This window comes from Macrobrachium rosenbergii, chromosome 7 (assembly GCF_040412425.1).
Source record: "Macrobrachium rosenbergii isolate ZJJX-2024 chromosome 7, ASM4041242v1, whole genome shotgun sequence".
Lineage (NCBI taxonomy): Eukaryota > Metazoa > Arthropoda > Malacostraca > Decapoda > Palaemonidae > Macrobrachium > Macrobrachium rosenbergii.
This window is the reverse complement of record NC_089747.1, coordinates 59,468,091-59,488,624: the sequence shown is the minus strand read 5'-3', so window position 1 is coordinate 59,488,624 and position 20,534 is coordinate 59,468,091. Positions and strand designations below refer to the sequence as shown.

At 42.3% G+C, this 20,534-nt stretch overlaps 1 long non-coding RNA gene and 1 pseudogene across 1 annotated transcript in view; one reads left to right on the top strand and one right to left on the bottom strand.

Annotated features, from left to right (window-relative positions):
- The window catches only part of LOC136840542 (uncharacterized), a 467,347-nt gene that overhangs the window by 104,441 nt on the left and 342,372 nt on the right, over positions 1-20,534 (top strand). The gene's annotated exons all lie outside the window — the stretch shown is intronic.
- Positions 839-13,341, bottom strand: LOC136839919 (piggyBac transposable element-derived protein 3-like; annotated as a pseudogene).

Genomic DNA, 20,534 nt, shown 5'->3' with positions numbered 1-20,534 from the left:
AGTGTGTTATTCTACATATAAATACAAGACTCTTTCATTCTTGTGTAGTTTTATGGGGAATTTCAAAAAACCCTCTTAGTGTTATTCTACATATAAGTGTGTTATTCTACATATAAAATACAAGACTCTTTCATTCTTGTTTATTTTTTGATATCTTGCAAAAAATGTTCAAGACATGCATGCAATGAAGTGGCCCATATGGAGACCTCGGGCAAGTTTCGACTGACGACGCTCATCCACCTTGGGATACTTCGGGCCATAATGGTAAACTTTTTTCCGGTGGTATCGCTTATGACTTTCTGACATCCAGCGCTTGTATACACCATTTATTTAGCAATTCTCTTTAACAATCATTACTTAGGGATACAAGGCATGGATGGATATGACTTTATATCATATATAAACTTCAAAAAATGTATATCAGAAAATTTGAATTTATTATTTTAGTTTTTATCAAACTTTTTAATTTTTTTCTTAGTTTGTATTTTATACAAAATTTATTTAGCAATTCTCATTAACAATCATTCCTTAGGGATACAAGGCATGGATATGACTTAACTTTCATTTTTAATCAGAAAATTTTAATTTTAGTTTTTTATCAGAAACTTGAATTTATTATTTTAGTTTTTTATCAAACTTTAAATTTTTAAAATTTTTTTCTTACTGTTTGTATTTTTTATTACTTTTTATATCTTTTCACTGTATTATTTTCTAGTAATTTACCAACTTATTTCTTTTGATGTTTTCAGACTTTTTTTTTTTTACTTCAGGTAATTATATAAGAAACACTGAGATGGTTTAGTTATTTATTTTACAATGAATTTTAAAAAACACTGATATTTACAATGTATTTACAATTACTGGCCTACCTTGTGGAATAATGAAAAACAATTTCTCACATCATTGAGGCACAATGCAACCTTAGTGTCTTCGCACACCCAATGGGATCTGCGAATGTGGCCCTTCCCTGAACAAAACTTCCATGTTTGCCTTTCGTCCACATGCTTTGGCATATGCAGAGAGCTGGCATCCTGGCGGGACTCTATGGAAGGCATGATTGCACGTTGGCCCCGCTTAGGTTTAGGCACATCTCTTGTTCCAAGGGAAGCCCTGGTTACCTTGCTGATGGGCGTCTAGAAGCTGACCAGCCAAAAACAGATTTCAAGGCGGAACTCCTTGAGGGGCATAGGCTTACACTGCGATGCCAAACAGTCTCTCTTGTAAAGGATCCAGGCATTGCAGATAATCAAGTCCAGTATGTAAGCAAACAGCCTCATGTAGTACCGCTTTGCTTTGAACGGGGTCTTGTAGAGGTGGACCAACATGTCGCTCTTGTCAATGCCACCCATGCGACTGTTGTACTTGTTGATAACATTTGGACATTGCACATTTGCTTCCTTGTCATACCTCTCCACTTCACAAACAGGCTCCACACCAACATCAGTGGATAAGATTGTGACAATGCTGTTGTCCTTCCACCTGGCGACAAGGATGCCATCAGAAGAGACATAGTCAAGTGTGCCCCTGGGTACTGAGTTCTGGGTCATGTCTTGACAGACTGCAGGGGTGGATAGCCAACTCTGTTGTCCCTGGCAGTGCCCACATACCAGCAACTATACTGTGACCTCAAGTACTCAACCAACGCTATACTTATGAAGTAGTTGTCGGCATACACAGTGGAGTTCTCTGGGTCCTTGAGGGTCTTGACCAAGGTAATAACAAACTTGTTAGTGACTGGCAACTTCTCCTCCTCTTCAGACAGTGATGTGTGGTGGCTCTGAAACGTAGTGGCCCCCTGGTACATGGGAATGTCATGGATAAATCCATCCACACTGGAACGGCAGGGAATGTCATGGATAAATCCATCCACACTGGAACGGCAGAAGAGTTTGAAGCCCCACTTGTCCAGTTTCTTGGCTCTTTATTGACAAAGGTTACACACCGTGGTGCCCTTGTATGCAACCATAACCTCATCTATGGATTGCATAGGAGTCTCTGCAACATTCAAGAACTCCCTGGTAACCTTAGTGAAGAGGGAACACACCCTCAAGAACCGGTCCTGTGATCCTGCTGCCTGGTCATTGTCACTGAAGTGGAGGTTTGACCAGATTGCCTTGAAGCGGTTCCTGGACATATTACTCAGCAACTTGAGGCACCCTCGTCTAGACAGCCCAGTAGTCCACTATGCTGGGCAAAGGCATAAGTCCCATGTACATGATGAGACCCAGGAAAACCATGATCTCGGATTCGGAGAGGTTGAAGTTACTGACCACATCCCTCTGCTTCGAGTACAGGTTACTCTGAAAGACGATGTGGGACCTCAAGTCAGGAATAAAAAACTATCAAGTCAGGAATAAAAAACTATGTATTCAGAGGCCGGCCTCAGAAAGTCAGGATGGGGGTGAACATACTCCTGCCGGGGCTGGTTAGTAATGTCTTCCTTCTTCCACTGTCGAATCCGAGGTCTCTTAGTGGAAGGCTGGACCGCATCACCATCCTCTGGCATCTGCTGAGGAACAACAACAGACCTTGCGACCTGAAATAAAAAGAAAGTATTATTATTAGTAAAGCAGTAAATGAATCATGAGTGTGTGTGTGTGTGTGTGTGTGTGTGTGTGTGTGTGTGTGTGTGTGTGTGATGTATGTGTGTGTGTATGTGTGAGCAGTGAGTGTACATGTGTGTATGTGTGCACTAGTGAGTGTAGCAAATGTACACATTTTCATACACAATACTAAAAATGGTATGGCTTAAAAAACTCATGGCAATAATTGGTTATATAATATGTGTCATACTCTCCTGGCCTAGATCTCGAGGTGGAAGGCACATCCTCATTGAGGCTGAGTTCGTCAAAGTCACTGTCGTCCTCGAGTGATGCCACATCAATGTCACTGCCTGCAGCATCATCAGGGGCTATCCAAGAACGTTGACTATCATCCTCATGCTCCAATGCAGCATTCCTGCACCCATAAAACATCGAACTTTCAATCTGCAAAGAAATAAAAAAAATAATGTAATTATTCTCTCTCTCTCTCTGCACATAAGCCCAACAACTGCAAACTAAATCAAAATGCATGCAAATGAGCCTAACATAACTATAATTACTAGAAATGACACTAACAGCACTCACTTATGTAAACAAACAATAACACACAGTAACAACTTGTTGGTGACGCCGTATCTTAACAGATTTTTTACCGTTACGGACCAAAGTGTCCCAGAATGGATTAGCATACTCCGCCTAAACTCGCCCAAAGCGGCCCATATTGGATATTTACTTTTTCTGTCACTATTTCACCACTTCAGTAAAATCACAGCACCATCACACTTACTTCAGAATGAAGGCAAAACATTCAACTACAACATATCAAATCACTATGTACTCACCATGATTATAGGCGGGGGGTTCCGTCGGAAGAATTGTGTGGCAACTTCACAGTTTCACATCTTGAGTGCGACTGAGTTTCGTTTGGTGCTCTGCTGTTTTTCACTGGAGGGCTGTATTCGCTTCTGACTGGTTGATTTCAAGAGCCAAGGAGTGCTGCTATGAGTTGCCACAGAGTCAATTTCATACACGCTCTAGCTTGTTGGTGACGAATGCACCAAAAGTAGCTGTTTTAAGTGGCTCATATGGGCCACTTGGACAGTAAAGGGTAAACTTTGGAGAATAATGAATATGCAGGGTTATGTAAAGTTTAGTAATTTTTCTAAGTCAAAGCAGCTGTTAGCAGATGGAATCCAGGAAGTATCTGCGTTAGACAATTTTATACATTAACTTTTGACATAATTTAACATGCATCATATAAAAAAATAACATCATAAAAACATCTTCACAAAGCTGAAGTAATTGTAAAGTTTAGGAGAGGGAAGGCAAGACCATGACCACTTGTACCTAATGACTCACAAAAAGACTTGAGTTATATAAATGTTGCACAAGGTTTGTTAACAGCTGTAGTGTCTTTGATATAAGTTCAACACATGACTGAAACTTATGAGAATCCAAATACTTATTTGCAACATATCCTGACCCAATACAAACCATTGCCATTAAAATTTTCAACATTTTGTGAAAGATTTCTCTAAACTGTGACTGAGAATCAGAGAAAAGTTTCCAAAGTGTTTTCAAGATCTCTTTCAAAATCCTCCTCAATAATTGTACAAGTCTGTTCTGAATGATCACCTAGTGTGCTTTTATTAAAAATTTCGATCAAGAGAGTATTCAAATCACTTTCACAATCTGAAAATTCTGTCTTTGTCATACAATACTTTATCATGGATTGTGTATATGCAGACCTAAATGATTTGACATCACAATTATCAGCAAAACCACCTTTTGCTCTGTTGGAACTAAAGAAATTTTCCAAAGGATCCTGATTTAGTTTTCTAGTTAGAAGATAGGAAGTGCCTGGTATTTCACTAATGTTATCAAGCAATTGTTGCAAAGCATTTATGGATAAAATCCATCCCTTTATACATGGAGGTTGGATCTTGAGGTCGAGAACTTTGACATGACTCGGTAACTGTTTCATATACTCTAAAAATTGTAAGGTTGGTGATTTACCATCGACCTTTAACGTACATCTGAATAGTTTTACGTCTTTAACATTATTGCTGTTAAACACATCAAATAGAGAGTATATTCTTGATGAAAGTAGCTGTTGAGATAGGCTTTCTGGGGAGTTTACCAGTGCAGATGTAAGTCATGAGAGCAGCATGGACAGAGTTTTCACCTTCATTTTACTGAATGGTGGTAACTTAATGAATACAAGCTGCCAGTGCAGATGTAAGCATTGGACAGAGTGACTGAAGACCTGTCATTTTTTACTGAATGGTGGTAACTTAATATGCTTGTATCACAACTTAGGTGCAAGCCTCAATCCAGTGCAGATGTAAGTCATGAGAGCAGCATGGACAGAGTGACTGAAGACCTGTGCTGCTGTTTTCACCTTCATTTTACTGAATGGTGGTAACTTAATATGCTTGTATCACAACTTAGGTGCAAGCCTCAATCCAGTAACTGTTGAACTTTCCAGTTGATGCAACTGTTCAATGTATTTCACAGCTCAATCCAGTAGTTGAACTATTGATGCAACTGTTCAATGTATTTCCAGCTCAATATATGTCCTTCAACATGAAAATCATGTTTGTGAAGATTGTTACGAATGGACTTGAGTAAATGGGGTGGATAGGGCTTCTCTGCTGTGATTCCTAGGTCTCTGACAAGTTTTTGTTTGTTAGTACCTTGATCAAAAACAATTGTCTTTACAATCAAGACAGTCTGACTTAACATGTCAAGACATTCCATGATAAGAGTTCTCATCATATGTGCTGAAGTTGAAGAGCTTGATACAAAATATCCCAGGGGCTGCTTCCAATGTGAAAATAAACCATTGGCCATGAATACCATGCTTTCCAAGTTTCTTCCCTGTAAATGTTCCATACTCTTCAAAACCAAGCACTCTATCTTCACAACCTACAAAGCTCAGGCCCTCCTTGACAGAGACTTCATCAAGGCAAATATTACAGAGTCTGTCAAGCTCCTTCATTGTTGCTGTACGATTTTTCAGGAGAGTTGCCAGTGATGATGAGAATCCTGTATTAATTTGACACTCGCTGAATATTCTCTGAAATGTTCTTACACGTGGTATTTTAAAAGTTTTTCTCAGATATCTGTATGCAGCAGGACTTTTGTAATACAATGACAGACATGAAGTTCTCATGATAAAACTAATATTATAATACTTGCCTGAACACCTGAAGTAGTCCTGGTTACCGCCAGCCCGAATTATATCCCCGTGACTTTTACTCACTAGTTGGGTAATTAACTGTCAGCATTACCAATGCTTACAGGAAATCTTGTCAGGATGAGTTACCTGAAGTACCGTTGGCAACACTGCTGCAAGTCCCAGCCCCCGAGGCCGGATTCCCCAGTTGCTTAATTCACTAATCAAATTGAAGTGGGGAGGAGGATGGGAATCATTCAGGTGTTCAGGTAAGTATTACAATATTAGTTTTATCATGAAAACTTCATATTACAATTCACTCCTTGAACACCTGAATTAGCCCAATTAACAAAATTCTATGGACGTGGGATCAATTTAATTTCAGCCCGACCTACCAAACAGGAAGGCAGGTAACTCATTATTCACCTACTCTGCCTATATGCATGTATCCTCACCAGTTATCTACTTGGCAGGAAAGGATGCCTGAAGAGAGAGAGAATACCCTTGATGTCAGTCTCGAGTCTCGGTACCGTCTAAGTCAAACTACCTTTGATGTGGTATCCAAACCTCCTCATGGATAGAGGGTAGTAAAAACTAAGCTACCATGTGGCTAATCAAAGCCTCCCATGCGTAGCGGAGAACGACGACCTCCCATGTGGCTAATCAAAGCAATCTCATGTATGGAGTTGACGATGAACCTCCCATGTAGCTAATCGAAGCACTCTCATGTATGGAGGGGTACGACAAACCTCCCATGTGGCTATTGTAGCCTCGCATGTATGGAGTAGAAGTTGACTGCGCAGTCTTTTCAGTTCTTCACATTATGATGCAGCTGACACCTGTACAGAAGAGGGCGGGGTTTGGAGAAGATCCTATCAATCTGGCTCAGCCTAGTTATAACGTGCTGATGTCCTACTTAATGCTCCCCTTATGGATCCTGATCAATTAAGAATTCCCGACTCCTAGCCTATCTTGAATGCCTAACTTACCCCACCCCGACCTTGTCCTGCCATTACAAGATCGTGTTGGCCGCCACAAAAGGACCCAGCGAGTAACCCTTCTCCAACGAAAATTGGACGTCTCTTGAGGTAAAAGATTGTAAAGACCGACACCAACTCCCAAGTGGCCGCTTCTAAGATCACTGATACCGAATAATTCCTAAGGAAGGCCGACGATGTCGCCATTCCTTTGATGCTATGTGCCCTTGAACACGCAGACGAAGTTGAAGGTTCTGAGGTTGAAGAAGAAGAGCCTTCTGACGCTTGTTGAATAACTTCCTGAAGAAAGAAGCTGACTGCATTCTTAGAGATCGATCGCGAAGGGTATTTAGGAGAGATGAATAACGTTCTCAGGCAAGGCAAAAGTTTCTCAGTCCGAGACAGATAGACTTTTAAAGCCCTAACTGGGCATAATAGCATTTCGGCAGCGTCGCCACCTACAAAGTCTTCTTAGGATGTGACTTTGGATGCTCTTGGTAAAGGATTCATTTCCGATTCTGACTTTGCCATGAATTCTGGTAAGTAAGAAAGAAAAATATCGTTTCCCGAAAAGGAGACTATCCTGGATATCGCCCGAATTTCTCTGACCCTCTTGGCCGTAGCCAGTGCAATTAGAAAAAGGACTTTCTTAGTTAATTGCCTTAGGGGCAGAGACTATAAAGGTTCGAAGGCTGCCGATCTTAGGAAGTCCAGTACAACCGCTAAATCCCACGAGGGGGCCCGAAACGGAATAATTGGGCGCTCTATTTTAAAAGATCTTAACAGGTCATGGAGAATCTTGCTGGATGAAAGTTCCGGAAGATGAAATCGGAATGTACTGCTTAGCATTGACCTGTACCCAGCAATTGTTGAGAAAGAAAGTCTCTTGTCTCTCCTTAAAAATAGCAAGAAGTCTGCTACTTTCGCAACCATCGGGCGCGAAATACAATGCCCTTGTTTCTGGCACCAACCACGATATGTTGCCCAACTGGCCTGGTATAACTTCCTGGTTTAATTCCTTAGGCAGAAAGACAGTTGTCTAGCCACTGCTTTAGACAGTCCCTCATGACAGGACGCTCGCTGGACAGTCTCCACACAGCTAGCTTCAGCAAGCAGAGGTTCCGGTGGAAATAGTGGAAGTGAGGCTGTTTGAGTAAATCTCTCCTGTCTGGGAGGAATATCAGAACTTCTGTAAACAGGTCCAGGAGGTCCAGAAACCAAGGTCTCTGGGGTCAAAACGGGCAGATCAGGGTCATCTGAGTGTTTTTGCAGATCCTGAGTTTTGCTAACACTTCCTGTATCATCCCGAACGGGAGGAAATGCATAGACCTGTAAATTGTCCCATGAGTGCAACATTGCGTCTGTCCCGCAGGACATGGGGTCTGCTCCAGGGGAGAAGTAAACTGGAAAACGATGGTTCATCCTGGTGGCGAAAAGATCTACCATCGCTGGCCATCTCTTGAGCAGCAGTTGCATCTCGTCTTGCACTAATGTCCATTCCCCTCCGAGAACTTACTGAGATCGACTCTGAGTGTCCGCCAAGACATTGAGCTTTCCTGACATGAATTGGGGAATGAGCGAAACTGTGTGGTGAAGCTTCACACCAACGGAGAACTCTCTGTGCTACCTTGTTCAACACCTGTGATCTTGTTCCCCCCTCCGTTTTGAGATATGTTGCTTCTGTAACGTTGTCGCAGAACAACGCTATGGTCTTGTTACTTACTTGTTCTGCAAAGTAATTCAGAGCCTCTTCGACTGCTCTTAATTCTTTGTAATTTATGGACTCCTCCCGATCGGCATCCCTCCAAAGGCCCTGAGCCTGGGATTCCTCCAGGGTTGTACCCCAAACCTGATCTGAGGCATCTGTGTACAGATGTATGTCTGGAAGTGGGGAGTCCAACCTTCTGCCAGTGGTCAGATGATGTTCTTCTGACCACCACCGAAGATCCTTCAGGCACGAATCGTCCCAGATTATTGACACATTTTCTTCCCGAAAGTCCCAGCGATTCCTGAGAAAACACCTGTAGAGAACACATCCGGAGATGAGACCCTGGAACAAGAAGGGATAGGGAGGCCATCCAGCCCAGCAGGCTTTTCCATAAACTCACAGGTTGCACTTTGCTTGACATGAAAGTTTCCAGCTGGCTTAAAGTCGCTAGAACCTGCTTCTCTGTCGGGAAAGCCCTCAAAAGACGCGTCTGAATCGTCATTCCCAGGTACATCTTTACTTGTGTTGGAAACAGAGAACTCTTTTCAAAGTTGATTCTTATTCCTAACTCCTGGCATAGGTTCAAAAAGTCCCTCACCTGCAGAGCCTTGCCTTCCGACGAAGCTTGAACCAGCCAGTCGTCGAGGTATCTTCTAATCCGGAAGCCCCGATGATGCATGGTGTCTGAGACAGGAGACATCACCCTCATGAATACCTGAGGTGCTATGGTCAGACCGAAGCAGAGGACTTTGAACCAGAATGTTCCAGCTGGACCCGAGAAACAAAGGAACTTCCAAGATTCCTGATGAATCGGAATCTGGAGATAAGCGTCCTTGAGATCCACTGAAATCATCCAATCTTCCCTCCAGACCGACTGCAGCACCGACTGGGAAGTTTCCATATGAAACTTCATCGAGGTTACTAACTTGTTGAGACCTGAAAGGTCTATGATAGGTCTCCAAGATCCTCCTGCTTGGGGGGCCACGAAGATCCGGCTGTAGAACCCTGGAGAAGGAGGAGCGGGCTCTTAGGCTCCATTCTCTAAAAGGGCTCAGATCTCTGCTGCCAAAGCTAATCCCCTCATGGAAGAAGGGGAGTAGCTGGGAAGATGCACTGGTGAGTTGGATAGCGAAGGCAAGAGTGAAAAGGGGCTCTGTAACCCCCTCCTTAAGACCTCCACTACCCAACTCTCCACGCCCCAATCCTTCCAGATGTCCCAGAACAGGACAAGGCAAACTCCTACTGGTGCAAGTGAAGGGAATGTCTCCTATCTCCGAAAATCCTTCTTATGATTGGAAGGTTTCAGATCCGGGGCAGAACTAGAAGGCTTAGAAGCAAACCGTACTCTTTTAGGAGAACTTCCCAGCAACTTAGAGCGAGAGCGCTTCGAAGGAGAAGACATTCTAGCGCCCTTTGGGGGATCTGGCACTCTGCGCTGCGACTCTGATCACTGCCTGTTGCGACTCCATTGCCAATGTAGACAACACAAAGTTGACCATAGTCGACACGTCTTCCTCTCTGAACAAACTGCTACTGAGCGCCAACGGAGCCCTCAGCAGTGCCCTCTTACAGATGTCCGGAAAATGAGGCGGCAGGTGACTGAGGGAGAGGTCCCTCCTCTTCTTCCCTAAGAAAGTGGTACATCCTGCGGAGACGTTTGCCTGATGTGCGAGCCCCATGGAAACTGGCGTGATGAGGTTGTCGAAAAGTGTCGGATCTGACGGAGAATAACCGTCCTGTTTGAGGAACCCCATCAGACTGGATAGCATCCACATAGTGTGCGATAGTGCCTCCGACTGATTGCGGAATGTGTCTTCTAAGATACTGGCTTCCCTGGCTGAGATAGATACCAGACGGTTCGATGATGGAAGGTGAGATAGGAGAGCCTCTACTGATTCGTTCAGCGGCAGCCTAACACCCGCAGAAGGGTTACCTGCGACCTTATAAAAGCCCTTCCGAATAGGAAGCACGGCTAAATCCTGTTTACCCGATCCTATCACTACTGCCAAACTATTGTCAGCCTCTCTCAAAGCCTGCTCGACCCTGCCAAACCAGACCAGATTCTTTGGTGACTGTGTTACCACCGGCTTAGTTGCATATAGCGACTCGAACATTACTTGGTTCTGCTGTATTGGCTCCTCCTGAGCCTTGGACTGTGGATACAGTGAGTGGATAATGTCCAACATCCGTCTATATTCAGACTCACTGGCCGAAAGAAGACTAGCCTCCGGTATCTGATCCTCTTCTTTGCAGGAACAGTCTTTGTCGAATTGGTCCGACTGAGCCAAAACCGGAAATGAGACAGACTGGCCTCTAACAAACACTGAACCTGATGATCCAGAACCTGACACCCCTGGGTGAGCAATATGGACACCCGACGAATCATTTCCAAACATCTTGGGAGTCGCCGAAATAGGTTGTGCAAAACCTGCACCACTAAAGACGATGACAGAACACCTGGGTCGGTCGCACCTGGGCGGACAACGCCCACTCCTGAGAGCGGAGAGACCGCAATATCTGCACCACGCAAACCCGGATGTAGCAGGGTCGCATGAGACTGGGGATCTGGAACAGAAGGCCCCCTGCTTAAAGAAGACGAGGGAAAGGGTCCCTGATTACCCGAAATTAAACCCGAACCTACATAAACCTCCTTAGCCAGAAGGACAGAGGAACCTGTCGAAAAATTTGAAAAAGGAGGAACCGAAGGAAGAACAAAAGACGAAGCCACACTCAGAGTTACTACCGGAGCCCCTGTCGACGATGTTGGGCAGGTAGAGAACGTTCCAATTGGCCCCGAACTTGAAAGGGTTTCGAAGGGAAGATTACGAGGTATCAAACCCAAAGAAATAGGAGAAGACGAGACACCAGACATGTTAGGTACCGGGGGAATTGCGGAAACTATCTGAACCGCAGGATTAAACACTACAGCAGGCGCACCACCAACTGCCGCAGTAACTATATCAGAAGCCTGCGATGGTACGGGATTCGCCATGGATGGCACCAAAGACAAACCCCTATTGGCATAGATGCTGGATGAGCTACCAAAGCACACGGAATGTTCCCCGAAAGGTGGCTAGAGAGGGAAGGTTGAGAAAGAATAGCAGAAGAAGGCTTGGGAGTCGTAGAGGATAGGGGGAAATCTGTTACAGAAGATGCCATAGATTTGAGAAAGAAAATAAACAGATTCCGGTCCTCCCTGATAATCCTGCAATACATCATTTGTGAATCAGGGAAATTCTTCATTACATGATCGTGAATATTCGAAAATCCTATATTTAAACACTGTCTGACCAATGACCTATACCCTTTAGAAAGACCAAGTAAATTAGCATTATATTCTTCTAAATTTAAAGTCCTATCAAAAGAATCCTCACCAACCAATGAGAATTTATCCCCAGACAGAAAAGGAACTCTAGAAAAGGAAGGGAAATCCTCCGACCTTCCCGAACCTGGCAAACTTACTACTCTGTCTACATCCTCCTGAACCAATTTAGCAACATTTTGTTGCTAGGAGACTGCAGCTGGAAAAAGAACCACTACTGGATCTAACAGAGATCCCGGAGCCTTAATTACACCTGTCCCCAAAAAAGGTTGCACCTTCAACTTCTCTCCTACACTCTTTGCTATCTCACTATCCCTACTCGTCTGTGTCAGTCCTATTTCTAGATTCACCTCTGGACTTACATTATCCGAAGAAGGGGGGAAATCTGCTGCTAACACTGCCTGCTCCGCGGCGGGGGGGCCGGCAGATCCTACCTTCGAGGTTTGCGGTTCTCCATGACCCCCGGCACCTGTTATCCAATATCAATAAAGTCAGTATATTGGGGTCGGGCTAATAACCAAAAGTTCGCCTGAAGCAGCAAACATCCATGCAGGAAGGTGAACAGAAAGCAATTGGAGAACCCGGCCTCGGGCAGCTGGGACTTGCAGCAGTGTTGCCGACGGTACTTCAGGTAACTCATCTTGACAAGATTTCCTGGAAGCGTTGGTAATGCTGACAGTTAATTACCCAGTTAGTGGGTAAAAGTTACAGGGATATAGTTCGAGCTGGTGATAACCAGGGCTAATTCAGGTGTTCAGGGAGTGTATTGCAATAGCTCAATTTAATATTGTCACTCCAGCGTTTCTGCTTCCTCTGGGTCAGTTGTGCAAGAACCAGATAACAGGCTGGGCCTTCAATGTACTTTTTTATCACCTTTCCTGCAATTTTCAGATGAGACTTCTCTTTTTTCTGAGGGTACAATTCACGTCTAGTTTTCATAAGTTCCTCCTTGAGATGCAAACTTCTTTTTCTGTGTTTCATTCTTCCTTTTCAAGTTTTTCTTTGTTGGGGTAATTATCACAGGTTCCTCTTCTGTAAGAAAAGTATATCAATAAATTTTAAAAATCTTTGAAAATATCTCATATTTTTTAAAACTATATATATGAATTCAAATATATATATAAAATTATATTTGATAAGTTATGATAACTGATATTTCACATATATATTAAGCTTTTTAAACTTACTGGCAGTAAAACGAGTGTGCACCCTTATTTATATGACCTATCCAGGTATAGCCTTGCATACCCATACTAGATATTAAACATACCTTCTTGAAATTTCATGAATTTCATCCTGACACAAAGTTAGTCGAACAACTTAATTGTAAAACTCAACAACTGTAAACACTACAAGAAACAGTAAATATTAACAAAAAGCAGTTTCAAGAACTTGAAAGAAGATTAAAAAATTAATTGCATTATGTATGTGCAAGTAGGAAACAAAAGCTGTCTACCTCTTCTTCTTTTTGTTGGAAGCGTGTCATCTTCAGACTGAATTGTTCTTTTTTATTACACGTCTAGAATACAACTTCTTTGGAGCATTCTGATTTTTTAATAGAATAGGAATGGCATCCTTCCTTAAGTTTTTTTTTTTTTTTTTTTTTTTTTTTTGAACTCCTGGTGGGTGAAAAATATTGTAAAAAAAATATATGCTCAATTAAATAAAATACTAATATCCTTGAGTAATAAAGCTGTAAACAGATGTAACATTCTTGTGACAATAACAGTACTGTAATTCTACTAACACCAGTAAAATACTAACCAAAGATTATAATTATCAGGCCTTCTTGAAGCTTTTATGTTACATGATATTTAGGTGTACAGATGATTTACCTTTTTCAGCAGGGCACATGAATTGATCCTTGTCAGAATGATCTTCGCACGTACACAACTGAAGGATACTTTTGTAATCCCTTTTGAAGTTCAGGTCACATCGATGTGTATTAATCCACCACTTCTGACATCTAAAATAGTGAAACAGATATTACTATCATGCCAACAAGGTTGGGGGTTGTGATTTGTTATAACATATAGGAAATTTGTTTATTTTCACAGTAAACATTTACACGTCTAGACTAGAGATCTCTAGACCACTAGACTACTTCAGGCTTTAACTTGGCCAAGATTAACTACTGTAGATTTCACTGAGACATCATTATAATAAAATATACACTAAAAACCATTATAGTAACGTAATCAGTAAAAATGACTAATTTGCTCACCATATGAAAGCCAAGGTAAAGTCGTTTCAATGACTGTAGTTTGATCGGTAATACATTACATGGTATTTTCAGTGTGTGTAAGGTGAATTTACCTGTCTACTACTTTCTTTGCCTCTTCTCCAACCTTTTTTCCTAGGTTTGGGAAACAGAAAAATGCTAGCGCTGGGTTTTTGTGTCGGGAATTCTGACAATCTATCGCTGCACAATATTGAATGTGCATTGATGGCCATATTGTCTTAGAGAATGACCATGGTTGTTCACAGATGTTGTAAAGTCCCCGCTGAGTGAGTCTTCTATGGTGAACGACCCGTTTTCTTAGGTTGGCTGGGTCCTTCGTGTCACTCCAGGGTCACCAGTGTAAGGACGGGATTGAGTGACATACTGGCTGGGTGTTGACTGGTTTATTAGTGGTTCCTTACTGAATGAATGTACAGAACCTTTGAAGATTTTATTGGTGTGCGAGAGCGGTAAAGTAGCATCTACACACAGACAGGGGAAAACAGAGGTAATGATTTGGGCATCTGTGTTTGTCGGCAGACAAACAGATGGCGATTGTGAGAGAGAGAATAAACGTACAGTGATAAAACATATATCAATGGAAAGGCTAGGAAATTCTACATGTGGCCAATTACATGAGATTCGAGACAGATTAATGAATACAATGCAGTAGCATAATATATGTGAAATGGCGAGACGTTTGGCGTCTTCACAAACAGAAACATACATACAGTTTGATACAGATTCAGTGGAACATTATAAGTACATGATTAGAATGTTTGCATGGCAATGCAAGTAGTGGTGATTGTACATAAATCAAGGCAAAAATGATTAGGGAGAAACACACGGAAATATTGTATGGTAGAAGTTGCGTTCCTTCAGAGAAAGAAAACGAGATGCTCTTGTTCTGCTACTTTATTCAGGACACAGTCCATTTATATAGCAGCGGACTGACTCAGAGGAATACAACAGAATCTCGGTGACCTAAAGTCAATTACTCTCGACAATGGTTCCGGAGTGGACGCGTCATCGTCGTGGGACCTCTCCAGACGGCGGTGGAACGACGGCCGCCTGGATCAAACGTCCACAATGCAACCCCACTGCGAAGACAAGGGAGGGGAGAAGAGGAGGAGTGGCTCCCCAATGCTCCGCAGGGTACCGCGCCCGGGGTGGCGCAGCACAACTGGATCTCCAGTTTTTCTCTGAAGGGATATGGTAACCCGGCTACTATATCCCTATAATTAATCCTAGCCGGTGACATAGAATTAAACCCAGGCCCCTACACGTCCCATCTGCAGCACACGAGTCACAGCTTCGCGCCGGGGGTGGATCAGTCCACTACAACTTGTGTGGTGGGTGGTACACCTTCGGTGCACCACACTGAGAACACTAAAGACTACAATGTACATTGGAAGTGCATCATATGCCGTAACACACACACAAAACAAACAATAACAATACACAACAAGCACTTCCTATCCAACAAAACACCAACCAATCAACACAACACAGATCACCATCTCCCACATCTACCACACTTTCCTCCAATCCCAGAACACCATCACCCATTCCTACAAATCAAACATCCCCACAAACCCCAACACCCCATAGCACACACTCACCTAACGCCCACAGAAATGCACCACTAAATACACGCACTCATACACTTAGACATAATTGCCGCAACATAAACATCTTACAATTAAACATTGACGGCATTCGCAACAAACACATTGAACTAAAACATTTCATGCACAAACAAAAGATCCACATAGCCATCATTCAAGAAACAAAACTGAAATACACACATAAAACACCCAACATACCAAATTACACAGCCATCAGACAAGACAGACAACATGGTGATGGCGGAGGCCTCATCACATACATACACCATAACATATCCTACATTGAAAAATGCAGCACATCAGAACACTAACACAAGTAGACAGACATACAGAACTACAAGCATTTAATATCAAAATAGGGCACAATAAACAAATCACAATCATCAACACATACATCCCTCCAGAATATTCACCGGGTTTACCAGCAAACTTCACAATTAGACTGCAGGCGTTGAATACCCTCCCAGATATACTTCTGGGAGGAGATTTCAATGCCAAACACACAGAACTGGTACGCCCACCAAGACATCACACAAAGAGGCACAGACATCTCAACACAATTAGACCAGCTATACATACTAAACAACACAGATATGCACACACACATACCACACCAAGCCAACTTTAGTCTTACTTCCCCAGACATAACATTTTGCTCACCCAACATAGCACCATCAATCACATGGAAAACACAAACAGACCTATCATCAGACCACCTTCTCATTTTAATAACACTCCAAACCACACATGACACTTTCTCACATAGGCTACAAGACACACCATCCCTAACTACAAGCGCGCTGCCTGGGATGAGTACTTGGAAACCACTGAGGCTCATTTCCAGGAGTTAAACCACACACACATAACATCATCACAGACACTAAACAATACAACAATACAATTCAACGACATAATAAACAATGCAGACAAAAGAAACGTTCCTAAAGGCAACAGAAAACACTACAACCCAAACTTCACGCCTGCCATAAACAGACTCATAACAGAACGAAACAATTTAAGAAATACACCAACCCCACACACACAAATCACAACAAATCGCATACATGATTTAAACACAGAAATAAACACCAAATTAACTCAAAAACAGACAAAGAACTGGCAAACTTTTCAAGGTACACTAGACTACAGAACCAACCCATCCAAACTACACAAAACTATCAACAGTCTCATCAATTCAAACAGTGGGAACACTCAAAGTCACGCTTCAATCACCACATCTGACAAGATCCCTTCACGCAAACAACAAGCCAACATCTTAATAAACAGCTACGCAAAAATCATCCACCTACACAAATACAAAGAAGACAGACACATCTACAGACGCAAACAACAGTTCCCATTAGATTACACAGTAATACTAGCCACAACAGAAGACACTGCTAGAATCATTAAACAACTTAAAAACTGCAGCCATGGGCATCGATAACATTTCAAACATTCATTTAAAACATCTAGGTCCCCATGGCACACAAACACTGATAAACATAGCCAATTATTCATACGCACACTGCATTATACCACACATTTGGAAACTGGGGAAAATAATAGCACTTCTAAAACCAAACAACACACCTACACAAGCAGCTTCATACAGACCTATAACTTTACTCTGCACACCATCAAAAGTAGTAGAACGCCTCATCTTACGCAAAAACCACACCACACATACCACTGTCACCCACTCAACATGGCTACAGACCACACCACTCCACAACAACACTACTCACCAACCTTACAAAAAAATACAAGATGGCATTAACTCCAGATGCCCACCACAAAGAACACTGCTAATCACAATAGACATAAGTAAAGCCTTTGACGCCATCTCTAGACCACTTCTCATCAACAAAGTTTACAACATCACACTACACAACAACACCAAACGCTGGCTCGCCAATTACTTAACAGACAGACAAGCATTTGTACACTACAATGGCGAGTCATCCAAAATCATAAATTCCCCGAACGGCGTCCCACAAGGCTCCGTCCTAAGCCCAACACTTTTTAACCTATTCATGCATGACATACCAACACCACCTAACAACATATACATCTCCTCATATGCAGACGATCTAACAATCATATCAATACATGCAGACAAAAACGTATGCTCCACACAAGTACAGACTTACATAACACAACTTGAAAACTGGCTCACACAAAACAGATTACAGGTAGCACCAACAAAATCCACAAGTACACTACTCACTAGTCACAACAAAGAACATCAGTACAGACCCACAGCAATGCTGAACACCACCACAATTCCACACACACACAAAACAAAAAAATCCTAGGAGTCACATACAACACTTCAATGTCATTTGCTCCACATGTCAGTAACATCATCAAGAAATGCAGACGTAGACTAAATGCACTAATATCACTAACAGGCACAACATTTGGACAACAAAAAGAAACGCTCATCACAGTATACAAACAATACATCCGCTCCATAATAAACTACGCCAGCCCAGCCTGGCACCCTGCCATATCCAACACACAACTAAACAAACTACAAATAATACAAAACACAGCTCTTAGAATCATCCTTGGCAGTACACAATCCACACCAATAGAACACTTACTCGCCGAAACCAAGATTCTCACCATCAGGCAACACTTAGACATGAGAGGCACACAATTCTTGGCATCGGTCATAAACAACACAAACAGCCCATGCTATTACCTTCACGGCCACCCTCCAACACACAGGCAAATAGCGAATACACCACACATACACTATACAAATATCTTGAATTCTATACCACCACCCACAAACATCACACAAAACAAAAGCACATCCATACTCACCTCACCAGACAAGCACTTAATAACCTTCCCAACAACAAAATACTCTGCACCCCCACCCAACATAAGCAGCACAGAAACACAGCTCTCAAGATTGGAGAGAGTACACCTGACTCGACTTCGCTGTGGTCATCACCAATCACTAAACACCTACAAACACCGCATAGACAACACCCAAACAGACATATGTCCACTCTGCCAAGTTAGTCCCCACACAATTACACATCTCTTAGTAGATTGCCCTAACTTGGCAGCCCTTAGACAACAACACAACATCCACACTACCACACAGTTATGGTCAGAGCCAGTAAGGTTGTGTCCTTCTTGCGCGGTGCAGGCTTCCTGGCATAACAGAGTCTGGGGAACCACAACAACAACAACTCTCGACAATAATTGCAATGGACAAATACAAGTCATGTAAAAAGAAAGTGGACAATGACCGACCTAACAACATTCTAATACATGTGCTAAAGAAACAGATACAAAATAAGTTAGTAACAGATACAAATTTACATAGAAAAGCGTGGTTGATTCAGTATGGCTGATTCTGCTTGACCCGATCCTATAGGAGCGGTATTGAAGAGAACGGGTCGTTCACCATAGAAGACTCACTCAGCGGGGACTTTACAATGTCACTGCTGGACACGCTGGGACAAAACACTATTATCCCATTTAGGAATCAATATGTCATTTTTTACTGTTTTAATATGTGCTTTGGGCATTTTTGACACTTGATTTGTTAGCAAATGGGTGCTTATTCTGACTCATTCAGAATAAGTATAGCATTTCAAATCGTCAGTATTGTCATATAGCCTAAACAATCTGAAACATACTGACCCAAATCGTAGCCTAAGTCTTATGCTACGACACCCAGGTTACTTCACTCATATGTTAGTTAAAATTGTGATTATATTAATTCACTGCATTGTGTATATTAACTAATCTAACAATATGAACTTACTATTGGCGTATTCAATTGTTCCTAGCTCAACGTACAGTTAGACTGGCGTAAGCACAGTCTCCATTTCACTACCCTCATCTAAAGTAAACCTCAAGAAATTCTCCTTACATTTCAACATGCATATCTTCTAAAGAAAGTTTCCCTAAATGTACTTTAAAATGAATAGGAATACTTAGATGGATTTGTAGACACCAACAATTATGGCTGCATTCTTGAGTCCTCCACTAGCTACATCCATACTACGTTACAGCTATGAAGCGACTGACTTCACGGCCGTCTTTGACTGAAACCAAGCCTTCAACTAACTACCGTACGACAACCAATCCGGTAGTTAAGCACTACTACAAGTATACTTACAATCAAACCCACGAAACAACTAAGACAACATTTTTTACTACTAAATAAAAACAACGAAACATAATATCCTTCTTCTACATAATACACATTTCCACTTTACGTAAATTTAAAGAGAATACATAAAACTATCACAACTTGCGGAAGAGTACAATCTCTCTTGTCGAAGTTTCGACATACTCCCCTGCAAGAAAACTTATGCCCACATTATTTACAATAGTCCTGTTCTTAACAATGCCTTTCTGGCTTCTACAGCTATTTGAGCAGTCCTTCTGCTCGGGCGGGAGCTTGACTGAATGTCATATGTCAGAGGATTAGTTTCCTTTATCTCCTGCACAGCTCTAGGGGGTATAACTTAATTACAGGTCTCATAAGCTGGCTATGTGCCGTTCTTAGAGTAGCCACTCTTGGGACCTCGTCTCTCCCCACGTGTAACTTGATCACTTGGCCCAACTTCCACTTGCTCCTTGGCCCCTCGTCATGAATGAGGACAACTTTCCCTATCCAGGGCCAAGAGCCATGCTCCATTCCTACTCGATGGGTCTCTCTTAACGTTGTTAAATATTCCCTCTCCCATCTCTTCCACAAGTAGTCACACAACTTGGATATATATAAGAATCTTTTCTCAGTGAACTCTCTCCGTCCATAGGTAGGGTCACCGGAGATTTCTTCCCAATTTACTACTTCTTTTGGGAAGAACTTGAGCTTTCGTCTAAGGATCAAATGGTTAGGGGTTAAAATTTCCAACAGATTCAAATCCACGGGTGTGTAACTTAATGGTCTGTCATTGATAATTCCTTCCAGCTCCAC